Below are 20,282 nucleotides of genomic sequence, written 5' to 3' on the forward strand. Positions count from 1 at the left end.
TGATATACATTAGAGATAAAATGTGTTTGACAATCTTAAACAATAAAACAGATTCCATGGGCCCTCTAACATAGATTTTTTAATGCAAGTGACTCTCAAGATTAATTTTGAAAATCTCCTGGGGTCAGGAATAAACAACTAAAAAGTTTGTTATGGAAGCTAGAAGAACGTAGTACATTCTTAAGAATTATTAATATTTGCTTAATTTGTTTATAATGACAGGATCTCATTATTAACTAATTGTAAGGTCTAATACATTATTTTTTTATTGGGAGTTCAAGGCAGGCAAAGGACTCATGTGAGTCATCATCACATTGAATGTTATACAATTTAAGTACAAAGGAAAAAAGAGGGTTGATCAATGGTGTAGTTGGTTAGGGGGAAACTCTAGTGGCTTAATTTGTATATGTGGATATATTATAGATGAAGATGGAGAAGGATGGTTTTAAAAATAGTGGGTGGGGGGGGGAAAGAGTTTGAGTGTAAAAAAATTTAAATTATCTAATCCGGTTAAAGTAGGATCATATAAGTTAAACCCATACATAAAATTTATTTTAACCATCACCCATATGTAAGTATTACAATTAGTATTGAGATCTAAGATACGTGTGAGTTTCTCTTTGACTTTTATACATCAGTACTTATTTAAATAATAATAGTAGTATAATTAAACTTTGTGATCTGAAAAAAAATTAAATATACAATATAATTAATTGCTTTAAAATAATCTAATCTAATCTAATAAGAAGAAATAGATAAAAGTGATCAAAAAATTATTGCAATTTTATAATTCATAATTTTTAAACAATCTAATCTAATATAATAATCTAATCTAACATGAAGAAAATAACAAAGACACAAACCTATTGAGGGAGATAAAAGTGATATGAAAATTGTTACAATTTCTGATCTAAAAAAAGATTAAACATACACTATAATTAATTACTTTAAAATAATCTAATATAATCTGATAAGAAGAAAATAGATGAAAGTGTTGTGAAAATTATTACTATTTCTTGATATAAAAAAGATTAAATGTATAATATAATTAATTGTTTTAAAATAATCTAATCTAATCTAATAAGAAGAAAATAATAAATGCACATACCTATAGAAGGAGATGAAAGTGCTATAAAAATTATTATAATTTCTTAGCTTATATATATTAGTATGTGATATTGCATGTGTCCGTGAACTTTGAAACTTTGAAACTAATTATGTAGTACCGTGAACTACTTGAATTTTAGTCGGTGAGAGGATAACAATTATAAATAGATTTCTATTTAAATAATAATAGTATAATTGAACTTTGAAACTAATTATGCAGTACCGTGAACTACTTGAATTTTAGTCGGTGAGAGATTGTCACGTTGTGTCCTCGGATCACAGCTGTTTGTTTTAATTTTCCTTTTTAATAATTTTGAGAACGAATTTTGTCTCTTTAATTTGTTTGGTGAATTTTGTAAATATCTCGTTCACATTATGTACATGTGTAGCTCTACGATGTTCCTGGGTTCGAACTTTGGGGCAGACATTATCTGTCTCGTTAATTTATTTAGTTTTTGCATATACACCCTTCATCTTGTGTATGTTTATAAATTTCGTATTTAATAATTTCGTTCAGGTTTACATTTCAATTTAAAATATATTCTTATCTTCATGCTATGTATATCTAATAAGAATTCATCAATTTATCAATTTACTCTTATTTAATGGACAAGTGTTTGAATTCCAAGGGTATTTTTAATTTTCTACCGAAAGATTTTCCCGAACTCGTGCTTTTAAAGAGTGTATGATTTTTTGTTTTGAGAAAAAAAGGAAACTAATATTTCATCTCTTTATGCTTTCAAATATTCACAACATAATGTTCCCTTTCCCAGCCATTTCAGTTGTCCAAAAAGGCTGATTACTAGATAGAAACTAAGAAACACCCACAGCCATAAACTAACTAAGCAGACGTTGCGATAGCTGCCACCTCAATTTTCCATGCCTTGATTTTCTATCATCCGCACTAAACATGATTTGAAAATAGAAAGCGACCAGAAAATAATTTATTTATTAAAAAAAAGAACTTTTTAGTTGACAAACAGGGCGACATAAACCAATTAGAAACAACCATAACAACACGGCATAGAGGGTAATAGTAACTTTTCATATCAATTAAAAATTAAATTTACAAGGAACTAGGCCGTTCAACTACTGCATTTGTTTGCTTTCACAAGAAATTAAGATCTCAAGTAAATAATCAGAACAAGAAAAAGGAAAAAAAATATTTGTACATCACAACAAATCAACGAACAAGATAAGTAACGAGGAGAGCTACAAGCATGAGCACGTAAGCTATCCCTTGGTCAATCGCCATGCCATCGCTCATCATCGGAGAGGGCGCCGGCGCTTGACCGACGGTGAGCTCCATTAACCCGGAGAAGAAATAGACAAAGAAGAGCAGAGTGCACACTCTCATTGAACTCATTGTCTAAATCACAACAGCCGCAAATTCTTCAACACGATGAGCAAGTAGTACTTGTATATTAATGTTAAGTAGTCTCTGAGGGTGAGACGAGTTTGTTATGATCAAGGCCCCAATGTGTGGCCTTTTATAGAGTCGTTAGGTTGAGAGAGCCATTGGGAAAAATACACGTCTCAGTTTATGTGGGTCTTATTGATCGAATTGGCGAGAGATGGGAGAACCGAGTTTAGTTAGTTCACAAAGACTTGTTGCTTTTTGGGCTTATAATTATAATTAGTTTGTTATTTTACGGGACAATGATATGTTGACCAGGCGTATGAGCTGTACGCAGATGCCAAGTCTACTGGTCAAATTGGATGGTGCTTGGTGTCTCCATGAACAGCGTTGCACACGTTGAATAACTTCAAAAATAAAAGAATTGAAGAAGCTCCTGCCTTATTTTATTCAAGGGCCTGGAGAATACATAGCACTGAAGTCTTCAGGACCAGCTTCACGTACTAGAACAAAACCTAATCACTATTTGTGAGGTATGGGTATTTCTAAAATTTCGGTCATACGGAACAAAACGCTATGATATGATTATACATCTTAGTCGCCTATTCGTGTTGTATCCAAAGAAGAGAAAAATGGAGACGATAATGGAAGTTGAAAGTAGGGTTTAATTGGGAGATTAGTCATAATTTCTGACGACAAATTAAGGGATCAACTTGATTCTAGGACCTAGATGATTGATGCAGACTCGAATGATGCAGACCAGGATCGGGTGGCCCGTTTGCGCGCTCAAATTAACTTCAAACAGCCGTAGGTTTTGATTCATATGTATGTACCCCAGTTGAGATGATGATTCTGTCTGTTGAAAGGAACGCTCTTCTCGAGCTCTACAAGATAATAATAGAAGTGGAATAATCTTCGAGGACGTTTTTGGGCCTAAAATTCCTGCTTTCAGGCATTTTTGACACGTCTTTTTATTAGGCCGTTGTTGGGATACTGATTGTTCTATGACGTATATCATATACTCCCTTTAAAAGCACGAATTCGGAAAATCTTTCGTTAGACAAAAATATCCATGAAATTTAAATATTATTATATTAAGTAAGCGTAGGTTGATAAATTGATGAATTCTTATTGAATATACATAGTATGAAGGTAATGATACAATTTAAATTGAAATGTAAATCTAAATAAAATTATTAAATATCAAGTTTAGAAATGTTTACAAAATGAAGTGTGTATATGCAAAAACCAAATAAATTAATGAGATAAATAATGTCTACCCCAAAGATCAAATCCGGGAACAACGTAGACCTACAAATATACATAATGTGGATGAGATATTTACAAAATCCACCAAACAAATTCCGGGAACAACGTAGACCTACAAATATACATAATGTGGATGAGATATTTACAAAATCCACCAAACAAATTAAAGAGACAAAAGTCATTCTCAAAATTATAAAAAAAATTAAGAAAAATAAAAAATCATACTCCCTTTAAAAGCACGAGTTCGGAAAAATCTTTCGATAGGCAAAAATACCCTTAGAATTTAAATATTATTCCATTAAGTAAGAGCAAGTTGATAAATTAATGGATTCTTATTGGATATACATAGTATGAAGATAAGGATATAATTTAAATTGATATGTAAATCTACATAAAATTAGTAAATACCAAATTTATAAATGTCTACAAAATGAAGGGAGTATATGCAATAACCAAATAAATTAATGAGACAAATAATGTCTACCTCAAACGTCGAACCCGGGAAAAACGTAGACCTATAAATGTACATAATGTGGATGAGATATTTACAAAATCCACCAAACAAATTAAAGAGACAAAAGTCATTCTCAAAATTATAAAAAAAATTAAGAAAAATAAAAAATCATACTCCCTTTAAAAGCACGAGTTCGGAAAAATCTTTCGATAGGCAAAAATACCCTTAGAATTTAAATATTATTCCATTAAGTAAGAGCAAGTTGATAAATTAATGGATTCTTATTGGATATACATAGTATGAAGATAAGGATATAATTTAAATTGATATGTAAATCTACATAAAATTAGTAAATACCAAATTTATAAATGTCTACAAAATGAAGGGAGTATATGCAATAACCAAATAAATTAATGAGACAAATAATGTCTACCTCAAACGTCGAACCCGGGAAAAACGTAGACCTATAAATGTACATAATGTGGATGAGATATTTACAAAATCCACCAAACAAATTAAAGAGACAAAAGTCATTCTTAAAATTATAAAAAAGAAAATTAAGGAAAATAAAAAATCATACTCCCTTTAAAAGCACGAGTTCAGGAAAAACTTTCCATAGTCAAAATTACATTGTACTATTTTAAATATTTAATTTAAATTATAATCTATACTTATCATACTTATATCCTATCCTAAAACCTCATGAACTATATATAACTCAACAATTTAAATAAGATTAATAAAATATATGAAACATCTCCGTACTATCAATTTATTACATGAAGTATTACAAAAAAACAAAAAGTTTTGAAAATTAGACAAAATACTCTCAAAAGTTTAAAATTACACAAAATAAAAAGCTAAAAATTTAGAGCTTGGCAAAGAAAAGAGTTATGATGTAATAGCACTAATAGAATTCAAGATCTCTAAGTATGAAGATAGTATATTTCATTAATAAAATTCTTATTAAAGGCCACTAAATATAAAATTCACCTTATATCTGTCTCAAATTTATAGAGGAGTTATGCATGTCATCGTAAATTACGTTAATAATATATCAATCCAAAGATATAACTTACTGAAGAAATAAGAGAATAGTAAGTAAACCAAGCAAACATACATATAACACCGTAAAGAAAAAAATTTATATTTTAAAGCTAATATGTAGCGCTATTTTAGAGTAAGCTGCCAAGACAAAAATATCTCCATTAAGGCTATTTATAAATGCAACAAAAATTCAAATTACTAATATATACAATCATTATAACATTTTGAAAGAGGTATAATCTTAGAAAACCTACTCTAAACTTCATACAATTAACATAAGAATAATTTACCAATATACAGACATACTATCGCACCTTTAAGGCAACGATAACTACCATTTATAAAAAAGTTGAGCATTGGTTCTATGTTTGCAAAGGCTGTAATAAGAAAGTGGGTAAAGATGTTAATAATAAGTGTCTAGATGATAAATGTTGTAAAATTGCAGAAGATTTAGTACCAAGGTTAAATGATATCCCTTCTCCATGAAAGAAATATATCAAAATTAAATATTAATATTATAATCTAAAGTAAACTGACAATGAAAAATTTAATGTATTAACTTCAGATCCTCATGAAAAATGACACAGACAGAGCAAATGTAACATTATGACATAGGAGAAATTCTTATTGGATGCACAACAGAATAATTCATTGTAGAGAAAAAAAAGATAGCCCCTAACCTTATTTAAGTAATAAATTAAAAACATAAAAAATATATATATGAAATTAACATTTATTCTTATTAAAATAAGAAAAAATCAAAGTACGTATTGTCAGAAGTTTATGTTGAATATAAGAAATATATTCAACTTCTTTGTGAATTTAGATGAGAAGACAAAAGATGAACGAGCCCAAAAAAAGATAACATGCTCCAGTCTCATATCAAAATCGATGTAGACGATGAAGACAGTACTACTCTAGAATTGGCTAGGAAAAAGGTAAAGATGAAGAAGGATTGATCTCGACCCAATAAAAAATAAAATAGAAGTAACAAAAGATAATGTTTTGTGAATTTTTATAGAATAGTTTTATTTTTTAGTAAAATCAGGAATCTTTAGAAGGGATTTTCATAAACTATTTTTAGTGCTTTCATATGCATATGTGGATGTTTTTATCATATAAAAGTATACTAGAGTTAGCATTAATCTTCAGTTTATGATTTTTTTTCATTAACCATTTTCTATCATTTTAGCCACATTAAATCAATCATCTTGGCTCGTTGGATTTATAATTCATCTTCCTTTTATAATGTTATTTTTTCAAGTGTTTTCACTTTCATAACACTATACTTCCTCAAGTCAAACTCGGTTTTATGCCGATCCAAATAAAATAAAAATTTAAATTAGCTTTAGATTATATTTATCTCTTGACAATTCAACTATCGACATAAAAATTTGAACTGGATGTAGCCTATTCAAATAAACATCAAAAAAATAAATAAGCAAAGTGTAATCGAAGAACAAATTTTAGTAAGAAAATAAACCAAAATTACTTAATCAACGTGAGCAAAAGTTATTATCAAAGAGTAACCGAGGAATAAATTTTAGTAAGAAAATAAACAAAAAATACCTAATCATAGTATTTAACCACGTACATTGCACGTGCATAAAATCTAGTGTGTCTATGTTCACGAGTGATAGAGAAGAGATTCTTTATTATATTTAAGAATTTGTTTTTTAGTGATAGAGAAGAGACTCCTTACTATATTTAAGAATTTGTTTTTGAGAAAATCTTTACAAAAATTACAATTCACTTTTAATTTTATCTTGTAAATTCTCACAAAAATTATAATATCACACTATTTTCAAAAAAAATAATTGTTTGATAAATCAAACATTATCACAACACAAACTCACATGTACAACCACATATAGCACACACATTAAGGATAAAGTTTGAAATATGGATAAAGGTAGCATTAAGGTTTCCACTTACAGTTAATTTCTAAAAATCGTTCAATTAGGGTTAGGATTATTAGGGCTAAATGTAGTTCAATTAATGTTATTATAGTTTAAATTAGGGTTTCAATAATCAAAGCCGTGAAGGGCAAAATGCAACTTGATTAGGGTGAATAACACAAATATAATTGAATAATAAACTGTAAAAATTATAAAATATTAAATTTTTTGCACACCTTAAATGAGGGAGAGGACGTTAGACCATCTCCAATGCAGCGGCAAAATGTAGCAAAAGCGCATTTGCCGCTACGTTTGATCTCCAACCCAGCCTCAATTCTTGCGACATTTTAACGGTGATGAACAGTACGACGCCATATTTGGCGTTGCATTGTTCATCACCGCATACTATTTTTTTATTTTTTATTTTTTAAATTTTTTTTACCTTTTAATTTTATGTATTTATAATTTGACCCCAAATGTTTTATTAAATTTATAAAACAATCCCAATAATATTTAAATTTTATAATTTTACCCAATTGTATAAGTTGGATAAAATAAATTATTTTTTAAAAATAAAAATAATACTAGAATTTAAAAGACATTATTATTAATTATAATATTAAAATCTAGACATTATAAGTAAAGTCCCTTGAAATATAAAGAGCAATCCTAATACATAATTCAAATATAAATTACATATCTGAAATACATAACATATAAAAACTGACACACATAATATAAAACTTCATTAAAATAAAACATAAAATACAAACTAAACATATAACATTACATAAGATGGACAAGCAACTATCAATAATCTAGTAGATCGGATCCAGAGTGTCCAATATCATTGAAATAATTGCCAAAGTTAGAAGCAGACCCTTGTTCTTGTTGATTTTTTTTGTATTATTTTAATCTGTTGAGCTCGAACGTACTCACGTACGTTTGGATCAGCAATGGAATTCAAATCTTTTATTATAATTTTCTATTCATCTCTATCTTTTTTCATGGCTATCTTTTCTCGTTCGATATCAAATGCTACTTGCTTGTCCAAGCTCGCCTTGTCTAACCTGTCTATAAGTCGGTTGTTATTTGTATCAATGGAGTCCACTACACTTGACTCATGATCATTATTATTTTTTCAATTTGGCTTTTTTTACCCCAATAGGTCGTTTAGGTGGAGTAAATGATGACAGTTTAGGAGATATAGATATAGGAGATTCAGGAATGGGATTATCTGATTGTGACGAGTTGAAGTTCATACTTTGGGATTGTCTCCTGAATTAACACATATCCTCAACCAAATAAACTGGAATACATAGTCAAAGTCTGAAATGAATAATAACAATCTGGAGATCTCAACATGTCTCAAAGTACATAATATCTGATGCAGGAAATAAAGCACACAGCCTTTACAACTCTAGAACATAAACCTCTTAAGTCTAAAAATGTCTCAAGTGGAGGACAAAATAAAATACATCTAATAAGAGGATAAATAGGCACTAGTAAGGGTCACCCTCATCCTGCGACTCTCTGGGCTCCTGGCTCGTTACCTGAAAGGGGGAGGGACAACGAGCGTCAAAGCGCTAGCGAGCAACATCACAACCAACCCCAAGGGATAGGGCTTGTTGTATATGAAAATACAGTTAATACATAATAATATAAAATTATTTGTCCTAACAACAATGGGTTTTGGTATTTAGGAAATTACAACACGAGCGTAGGTACGTCGAACGAAATAATCCAAACAAGGAAACCCTCATGTATATACCTTGTATCTCAAATTGTAAATCCCTAAATACTAAACCTGAGGTCTAATACAAGAAACAATAAATAAAACAAATACAAACCCGTCTCTACCGATAAATGAAATCATGACAAGGCCACCACAAGTGTCATGCAAACTCACATGAGTATCATGTCCGAAAACGATTAAGTGTCCAAAACATAGACTATATAAATTAAACGTCCAACTCATGGACTGAAAGTAACGAGTGTCCAACGCATGGACTGAATATAACCAATGTCCAACGCATGGACTAAATCTAACCAATGTCCAACGCATGGACTGAATATAACCAATGTCCAACGCATGGACTAAATCTCACCAATGTCCAACGTATGGACTAAATATAACCAATGTCCAACGCATGGACCGAATGAAATGAATGTCCAACACGAGGAACTGAGCTCAAAACTGAGCGGCGGTCGACCGCGGAGGTCACTCCGGTCGACCGCGAAAAGAGCAGAAACAATTCTGCTCAGCAAAACACCCAGCGGTCGACCGCCTCGTCCTCTGCGGTCGACCGCGAAGCAGACAGAAGCCCAGTTAGGGTTTCTGTCAGCTTCGAACCACATACAAACTTGATGATTTCTACACTATTATAAATCTAACATTTCTAATATGTCATATAATAGAAAACAACGAACTGAAATAATTAAAATCTCGTCACCAAAGTCCCAAACACATGAACATGTATGATTTGAAAGTTTTAAATCAATAAAACAGAATTTACTCTTATTAAATTATTTCAGATCTAAATCTCAGGAAAACAAATTTGTGGGTGAGCTTTTAAAATCTGAAATACTTGATTTATGCATCATATACCATAATGATCTAGCATTTATACAAAAATATGATTTTAGGCCCAATAACACCGGATAAAAACTCAAATTTAAGCATGAAAACAAAAGGGATGAAGTTGGGCGAGATGTTACTCGCCTCTGATGGGAACAAGGGTCCTGAATCTTTAGGAGAACAATCCTCTTCGCTAAACACCGATAGATCTCGCGAAACCCTACCGAAAATCCTTCGAAACGACCCAAAAATGCCAAAATTCGAGCTAGGGTTTTGAGAGGAGAGAGAGAAGGGGGCTGAGGCTATTAGGGTTCAATAGAGGGTTCTGAGAGCTTCAAAACGAGTATATATAAGTAGGATAACAACCGGGTTTGGTATAAACAAAACCAACCCGAAACAGACTGAAATTGGCGTCTGTACGCTGAGCGGTCGACCGCAGCGACCACGGCGGTCGACTGCTCAGAGTTCTGGGCCATGCTCAGACTGGGATTCAGTAAAAAGATTGTAACTTTCTCATACGATCTCGGAATGAGTTGATTTAAGATTCGTTGGAATGATATTGAAGAGACCTACAACTTTGATCTTATATACCTTTTCAGATTCTAACTGAATCAGTATGCAAAACATAGAAATTCTCAACTGGTCAAAATTCTCAGATTATCACTATTTGCCTTTGTGCATGTTTTGTGTATTTACACTCATATATTCACAAATATACATTGAATTGATCTCAAATCAATTCCTATCATACTCAAACATCAAAATACATTATTTTTACCATGTAACATATTGATAATTATTTATCACACTATATTCAAATTTTCGGGGTTTTACATTCTTCCCCCTTTAAAAGAATTTCGTCCTCGAAATTCGGAAATCGTACGCATCTCGCAATATGAACTTATAGATGAACATATAGAAATATTTATACCTAACGATCTAAAATGGTAATACTCCCACTCGAACCCTAATCTAGTGGAACTAGTACATCGGGTGAAAAATCCAAACAAGGAACCCCCCATATATATACCATGTGTTCCAAAAGATTAAGAATTAAGCAGAAATATTCACATTCTAGTGTTAAATGTAAATATAACCCAAGATGTAAACATAATATAAAACACATATCTTAAAAATTAATTTACCTGTTCAAAAAGGAGTGGGTAGTCGCGACACATGTCCTCATCGCTCTCCCAAGAAACCTCCTCAACTCCTTTCTGGTTCCACTGAATTTTCACCAAAGGAAAAAAAATATCCTGTTTCTAAATTTCTTGTCTTCTCTAGCAAGTATATAAACTGGGATTTCAATCGTAGTCAAATCATCCTGAAGCTAAATCTCCGATGCGTTCAACACTCACTGCTGCTCTTCATCATGTAATTGTTTCTTGAACATTGAAGCATGAAATACTTTATGTACTCTGGACATCGATGCTGGAAGGTTTAGTCCATATGGAACAGCTCCAATAAGCTCTAAAATCCAGAACGGTCCAATATATCTCAGCTCAAGCTTTCTCCGTCTTCCGAATCGCTGAACGTCTTTTATAGACGATACTTTCAGCATAACTAACTCTTCAAATCTTGAAACTCTAAATGTCCTCATTTCTTATCTGCATAGCTCTTTTGCTGACTCTGAGCGGCTAGAACCTGTTCTCTGATTTATGTTACTTTCTTAGTAATCTATCTCATAAGCTCTGGCCCAAGCATTAAAATATCCTCCTGCTCTACCCAATATATAGGCGATCTGCAAGGCCTCCCGTACGATGCTTCATACGGGGCCACACCAATTATCACTTGATAACTGTTGTCATAAGCGAACTCTATCAGTGGAATATGATTCCTTCCATCTACCTTGAAAGTCAATGACATAAGCCCGCAACATGTCCTCCAACATCTGATTTACTCTCTCCATCTTACCATCCATCTGTGGGTAGAATACACTACTGTAAGATAAATCTGTTGCCAAATGAATCCTGGAAATCCTTCCAAAAATACGGAATGAAATATGTTGGCTTCATTAGTATATCCATTATCATCCAAATAGAATCATTTTCTTTCTCCGACTACGCTACCGGTCTCTAATGTTCTACCTTCACTTACTGACAGGTAAGACACTTAGCTATATACTCTGAAATCTTCCTATGCATATCACTCCACCAAACGTGTCTCTTTAGGTCTTTGTACATCTTAATTATTCCTGGATGTACAGAATCACGAATTCATAGTTCTCAATAAACTCAATCCATCGTCGCTGTTTCTGGTTGAGTTCCTTCTGGGAGAAAAGATACTTCAAACTCTGGTGGTCGATGAACAACTCAAATTGCACTCCATATAAGTAATGCCTCGTGACTTCAGTACAAATATCACTATTGCTAACAAATCATGAGTGGGGTAGTTCTGCTCGTGCACCCTAAATTGTCATGAGGTATATGCTTCTACCCTCTGAGTCTGCATCAAGATGCCTCCTAAAACTACCAATGATGCATCTGAGAAAACAACGTACGTCCTGTCACTGCTCGAAATAGACAAAACCGGTACTGTAGTCAACTTATTCTTTAAAGTATCAAAGGCCTTCTGGCACTCTGTGTTCCAAATGAACTGTACACCCTTCTTCGTAAGGCGTTCAAGTGGCGCCGACATTTTCAAAAAGTCTAGGATGAACTTCCTGTAATAACCGGCTAACCTAAAAAGCTCCAAATCTCTATCACCATCTTCGGCGGTTCCAAAACAAGAATTGTTGTAAACTTAACCGGATTCGCTGCCATGCCCTCTCTGCTGTTGACGTGGCCGAGAAATCTAACTTCTAAAAACCAAAACCTGTATTTGCTGAACTTGGCATATAACTGGTGCTCCTGAAGAGTCTGCAATGGTACTCGTGTTCTGCCTCCGATCTCAAAAATATGAGAATATCAAACTGGCCCATGAAGGGAGGGAAAAACCCAGATCATCATATTCATGAATATCATGGGTGCATTAGTCAACCCGAATGGCCTGACTAGAAACTCTAAAGATTCACATCGAATTAGGAAAAACAGCTTTGGAAAAATCCATCTTCCGAACCCGCAACTATGATAACCAGAACGAAGATCAAACTTCGAGAAATACTACGCTCTCTGCGACTAGTCGAACAAGTCATCAATCCTAGGTAATGAGTACCTATTCCGGATAGTGACCTTGTCCGGCTCTCTATAATAAATGCAAAATCTCATATTACCGTCCTTTTTCTTCATGAAGAGGACAGATGCGCCCCACGGAGAAAAACTCCTACAAATAAATCCTGAGCTAACAAATCATCCAACTGGGTCTGAAGCTCCCTCATCTCAGCTGGTGTCATACGATAGGGTGCGCGGGATATCGGGACTGTGCCCGGCTGCAACTCAATATACAACTCGACCTCTCACACAGGAGGTAACCCAGGTATATCCTGAAAGATATCCTGATACTCTGAGACAACTCTAGTCTCTAATAAATCAATACTCAGATCCCGTCACAGCACCTCCTCAATATACGCCAGAAATAGAAACGACTCCGCAAAACGGTTGTCCTGAGAGGTTGCTACAATCATCTCGGATCCATCGGACGCTCGTAAATTGACTGTCTTCGCAAAGCAGTCAATACTAGCCTGGTAGGAGGATAACCAAACCATACCAAGGATAACAACGAATCCGGACATATTCAACGCTATCAAATCGACAACAAACTCTGACTCGTCTAGTCTGATGACATATTTCCGGTAGATAGAGTGGACACCTCTCCTAGAGGAGTAGATACTGACAACGGAATATCTAAAGAATGTGCTACAAGATGAAGCCTACCAATGGAGGTATGAAAGATGAGCGAATTTTCTGAATCAAATTAGATCCGAGCTGAAAAGAAATTTAAGAATAAAGCTCCGTTCGAACCCTGATCATGCGGTACTGCTGAATAGATTCCGCTAGATAATGCAAATCTCCTAGATGATGCAAATATAGCCTGCTGACCCTTAATCCTCGGATTAAAAAGTAGTGCCGCTATTTCCCCATTGCTGGCTAAAATTACGATTCTGAGACTGTCGTCCGTGACCTCTATCTTGCTGGCTCCCTGTTGGTGTACTGCCACAATTCTTTCGCTCTTTGTTCGATCTTGTTGTGATTGTAACATGTACTCTAAATTCTGTACTACTTTGGCGCTCTCGTATCATACTGTGCTCCTTTCTTATATTGTCCTTGTTGCTGGGTTAAAGTCATTCTCTCGCTGCTATAATTCTCTAGGTTTCGCAATAGTTCTCTTACCATTGTCATATTCACCATTCTGGTTTTAATTTCTTCCTTCACTACGGGTATATCTCCCTGCTTCACTTAGACTAGCTCTAACTACTTGTGGTGACTAAAATTCTCCCGAATAGGTGATAATTGCTACCCCATCAAAAATCTGGATGTTGTTGCTATCCTCCAGCGATGCCCTCAGTGCTGAATACATCTAACTTCTGCTTGGTACTGCTGACGGAAACAGATACACTTCTTGCTCCTCGAGTGTTGTAAGATCTTATTGCTAACGATGCCATGAAGTCGATCAAATACTGTGGAGCCTGCTGCGGCTCGGCTCTGCATGCCCAGCTCTCCAGGTGCGAGTTTTACCTCGACCACATCCTCGTTTTGATATTTATAATATCAAAAGGAGAGCTTAATTATCACAGTAAGTGAGATAATAAAAATATATATACAACGCATCACAATACGAATTCATAATACATAGTATTCACGCAAATACCTTCAATCAACATAAAAATAGTTGTCAGGAATGTCAAACCTGCCATGCACCACACCGTGCAATAACATGTTTCACCATCACAATTACTATCTCTCTAGAGGAATCAACAATAGGTGTAGGTACAAAGCAAGTAAAAGGTTTTACAACAAATACTTGATGAAATGATAGAACATCAAATTAACACATCTCCTCAACCAAATAAACTGGAATACATAGTCAAAGTCTGAAATGAATAATAACAATCTGGAGATCTCAACATGTCTCAAAGTACATAATATCTGATGCAGGAAATAAAGCACACAGCCTTTACAACTCTAGAACATAAACCTCTGAAGTCTAAAAATGTCTCAAGTGGAGGACAAAATAAAATACATCTAATAAGAGGATAAATAGGCACTAGTAAGGATCGCCCTCATCCTGCGACTCTCCGGGCTCCTGGCTCGTTACCTGAAAGGGGGAGGGACAACGAGCGTCAAAGCGCTAGCGAGCAACATCACAACCAACCCCAAGGGATAGGGCTTGTTGTATATGAAAATACAGTTAATACATAATAATATAAAATCATTTGTCCTAACAACAATGGGTTCTGGTATTTAGGAAATTACAACACGAGCGTAGGTACGTCGAGCGAAATAATCCAAACAAGGAAACCCTCATGTATATACCTTGTATCTCAAATTGTAAATCCCTAAATACTAAACCTGAGGTCTAATACAAGAAACAATAAATAAAACAAATACAAACCCGTCTCTACCGATAAATGAAATCATGACAAGGCCACCACAAGTGTCATGCAAACTCACATGAGTATCATGTCCGAAAACGATTAAGTGTCCAAAACATAGACTATATAAATTAAACGTCCAACCCATAGACTGCATGAAGTAAACGTCCAACTCATGGACTGAATATAACCGTTGTCCAACGCATAGACCGGATGTGACCGTTGTCCAACGCATGGACCGGATGTGACCGTTGTCCAACGCATGGACCGGATGTGACCGTTGTCCAACGCATGGACCGGATGATAATGCATATCCAACACGAGGATTTAATAGCAATGCATGTCCAACACGAGGACTAAGTAAAGTGAATGTCCACACAAAGACTAATTAGTAATGCATGTCCAACACGAGGACTAAGTGAAAAGAATGTCCAACACAAGGACTAATTAGTAATGAAAATATAACCGCTACAAATTAATACCCGATAAACAAGGCAACTTCTCATATTCAAGGATGATAAACAGTACCCTCGAACATATGAACACAGTCTATATATATATATACATCAGGTGATCCAGCGGTCGACCGCCTCGTCCTCTGCGGTCGACCGCGAAGCAGACAGAAGCCCAGTTAGGGTTTCTGTCAGCTTCGAACCACATACAAACTTGATGATTTCTACACTATTATAAATCTAACATTTCTAATATGTCATATAATAGAAAACAACGAACTGAAATAATTAAAATCTCGTCACCAAAGTCCCAAACACATGAACATGTATGATTTGAAAGTTTTAAATCAATAAAACATAATTTACTCTTATTAAATTATTTCAGATCTAAATCTCAGGAAAACAAATTTGTGGGTGAGCTTTTAAAATCTGAAATACTTGATTTATGCATCATATACCATAATGATCTAGCATTTATACAAAAATACGATTTTAGGCCCAATAACACCGGATAAAAACTCAAATTTAAGCATGAAAACAAAAGGGGTGAAGTTGGGCGAGATGTTACTCGCCTCTGATGGGAACAAGGGTCCTGAATCTGTAGGAGAACAATCCCCTTCGCTAAACACCGATAGATCTCGCGAAACCCCACCGAAAATCCTTCGAAACGACCCAAAAATGCCAAAATCCGAGCTAGGGTTTTGAGAGGAGAGAGAGAGAAGGGGGCTGAGGCTATTAGGGTTCAATATAGGGTTCTGAGAGCTTCAAAACGAGTATATATAAATAGGGTAACAACCGGGTTTGGTATAAACAAAACCAACCCGAAACAGACTAAAATTGGCGTCTGTACGCTGAGCGGTCGACCGCAACGACCACGGCGGTCGACTGCTCAGAGTTCTGGGTCATGCTTAGACTGGGGTTCGGTAAAAAGATTGTAACTTTCTCATACGATCTCGGAATGAGTTGATTTAAGATTCGTTGGAAAGATATTGAAGAGACCTACAACTTTGGTCTTATATACCTTTTCAGATTCTAACTGAATAAGTATGAAAAATATAGAAATTCTCAACTGGTCAAAATTCTCAGATTATCACTATTTGCCTTTGTGCATGTTTTGTGTATTTACACTCATATATTCACAAATATACATTGAATTGATCTCAAATCAATTCCTATCATACTCAAACATCAAAATACATTATTTTTACCATGTAACATATTTATAATTATTTATCACACTATATTCAAATTTTCGGGGTTTTACATTGACAAAGGAGCACATCTTCAGTAACCATGTATTCAGATGATCGAACAGACATTTTTTTGTAAAAAGTGGTTGGTTTGGAGATTAGAAATACTTTGAAGAAATACTTTGAATTGGGTGGTTTGAAGTAGAATACGTGAATGTTATTTATAGCTAATCCAAATTTGTTTTTTTTTTTGTTTGAATTTGAATTTGTCAGTGGTCAACATTTGAAATTGAATCGTTGTGTACAAATTGATCAGCTTTACACATTGTTCAACGTTGTCGGTGGGAATCATTTTCTAAAATCAGCTCAGCGTTACACATTATCCAACATATACACAACTTAGCTTTCCTTGAATTATGTGAAAGCTTTATACGAGTGGGAATTATTTTTTGAAATCAGGTCAGCTTTACACATTATCCAACGTATACACAGCTCAACTTTCCTTGAATTGTGTGAAAGCTTTACACGAGTGAGAATCATTTTTTGAAATTAGGTCAGGTTTACACATTGTCCAACGTATACACAGCTCAGCTTTCATTGAATTATGTGAAAGCTTTATATGAGTGGGAATCATTTTTTAAAATCATGTCAGCTTGACACATTATCCAACATATACACAGCTCAGCTTTCCTTGAATTGTATGAAAGCTTTATACGAGTGGGAATTATTTTTTAAAATTAAATCAGCTTTACACATTGTCCAACGTATACAGCTAAGCAAATTTGAATTTTGTGAAAAATTGATAACAACTGGAAAATATTTCCTAAAATCAGCTCAACTTTACATATTGTTCAACGTATACAGCTAAGCAAAGTTTTATAAATAGCACAATAGATTAGGTACATCCACACAATTATTCGTTGTTATGTTAAAATTATTATTCTCCATTTCTGCATACTTTAGTCATTCTTTTCTTACTTAAAAATGAATTTTGATGCTGGAGGTCCATCATATTTATCATCATCTTCATCTTCGGATGATGATAATTTTCTGTCCAATATCATTACAGAGATTGATGAAACCGAAGAAGTAATTTATGAGTACATCAACAACAACATGATCCTCGCTAACAATTTACGTTAACAAAACTACCAACCGATCCATGGTGGCTCGATTCCCGGTCATGCAGTGATCAACCGCGATCAAGAAACTACGCATCATAATTTGGTCATAGATTACTTTGCCGATAATCCATGTTTTGGAGAAGATATGTTTCATCGTCGATATCGGATGTCAAGAAGTTTGTTCCTTCGTATTATTGATGTAGTGAAAGATCATGACTATTACTTCCAATAACGAAGTGATGAACTTGGTAGAATGGGATTATCACCGTTACAGAAAGTAACAGCTATTTTTCGCATGTTAGCATACGGTCTACCAGCTGATGCTACGGACGAATATGTTAAAATAGGTGAGTTAACAGCAATTAAAAATATGACAAAATTTTATCGTGTTATGGTGGAGATATTCGCAGAGCGGTATCTACGAACACCTAACGCTAACGATATTGCTAGGCTAGTCTATATTAGTAAAAAACGTGGTTTTCCAAGAATGTTAGGAAGTCTTGATTGTATACATTAGAAATGGAAAAATTATCCAACGGCATGGTCTGGCCAATACGCAGGACGTAGTAGGTCACCCATTATTATCCTTGAAACTATGGCAGATTATGATCTTTGGATATGGCACGCATATTTTGGTATGCCAGACACCAATAATAATATCAATGTGTTGGAGTCATCTAATCTTTTCTCTAATCTAGCTCAAGGTATTGCTCCTCCCGCTCACTATGTTATTCAAGGAAAAGAGTATAATATGGCTTATTATTTAGCTAATGGTATATATCTAAAATGGGCTACTATTGTACAAATAATCCAATAGTCACAAGGTAGGAAGAAAAAATATTTTGCCATGAAACAGGAAGCATGTAGAAAAGATGTAGAACGTGCGTTTGGAGTTCTCCAATCACAATTTGCAATTGTGGCGGGATCAGCACGTTTTTGAAAAAAACATGTACTACATGACATAATGACTGCATGTATTATTATGCATAATATGATAATCGAGGATGAACGCGATCTTTATGCACCAATTCAAGAAGTGAGGGAAGCATAAACACCAGAAGTTGATATTGTAGCAGATAAAACTATAAGATTTACTCAATTTATTGCACATTACAGAAAAATCAAGGATAAAGATGCCCATATTGTGTTTCGTAATGCATTGATAGATCATCTATGGGAGGAATATACTATTTCAGATAGTTAAGTGCATATTAAATTTGTAATTTTTACATTGTTGTTAATGTTTAATTATTTTCTTGTATTTTATTTTCTGTTATGTTCTTAAATGTAATATTTTGGAAATATCAATAATAAAAATATAATATTTTAGCAATCAAGTTATTTTAATTAATAAAATAATATTTTATTGGATCAATAATAAAAATATAATATTTTAGCAATCAAGTTATTTTAATTAATAAAATAATATTTTATTGTTTCATTAGTTTAATTTTTTAATAATAAATCATTTTGTTTGAAAAATATATGAAAAAAATAAAATTTGATAGGTGGGGTTAATTGTTGAAATAGTTAAAAATATAGGGAATAAAAAATAATAATATAAAAGTGGATAAAAGGAAATATGCTGAGAATATTTTTTTTGGTGTAAAAAATGGTACAGTGGGTTGGCGATGAATTACTATTTGATGTGACTTTTATACCATTTTGGTGCAAAATTTGTACCATTTTGATGCGATGGGTTGGAGATGCCCTTAGAGATTGGTGAGGTTATAGAGGCTCTATCAAATTTGCAGCTTCGAGAAGAGATATGATTCAAACAAAAATTCCCATAAAATTCCTCCGGGACACGTATGTCTCCTTCGTCGTGCTGTTTATGATCTCAATAGGCACCCCTAGCTTGGTTTGAGTGTTTTTGCGATGTCGTGCTCAAGGCGGGCTTTATGGAGAATCATCAAGATGCTTCTCTGTTTGTTCGTACTACATCACGTGTCTGAGTTTTATTACTTATTTATGTATATGATATGATCATTACAGGTGATGATACTGCTGGTATATAGTTCGTAAAATCTTAATTACAACAAAAGTTCCACATGAAAGATCTTGGATCTCTTTGCTATTTTCTTAGTCTAGAAATTTCTTAGGACCCATGGGGTGTACAACTGTCTCAATAGAAGTATCTCTTAGATATTCTAGATCGCGGTGAGCTAACTGATGATGCAACTGTCGATATTCCACTCCAACAGAATATCAAACTTCACTCTACTGATGGTGAGCCTCTATCTGATCCTACCCGATACCGACATCTTATTGGCCAGTTGGTCTATCTTTGCATCTCTCGACCAGATATCTCTCATGTTGTTGGTATTATCAGTCAA

Source organism: Asparagus officinalis, chromosome 1 (assembly GCF_001876935.1).
Source record: "Asparagus officinalis chromosome 1, Aspof.V1, whole genome shotgun sequence".
Classification (NCBI taxonomy): Eukaryota; Viridiplantae; Streptophyta; class Magnoliopsida; order Asparagales; family Asparagaceae; genus Asparagus; species Asparagus officinalis.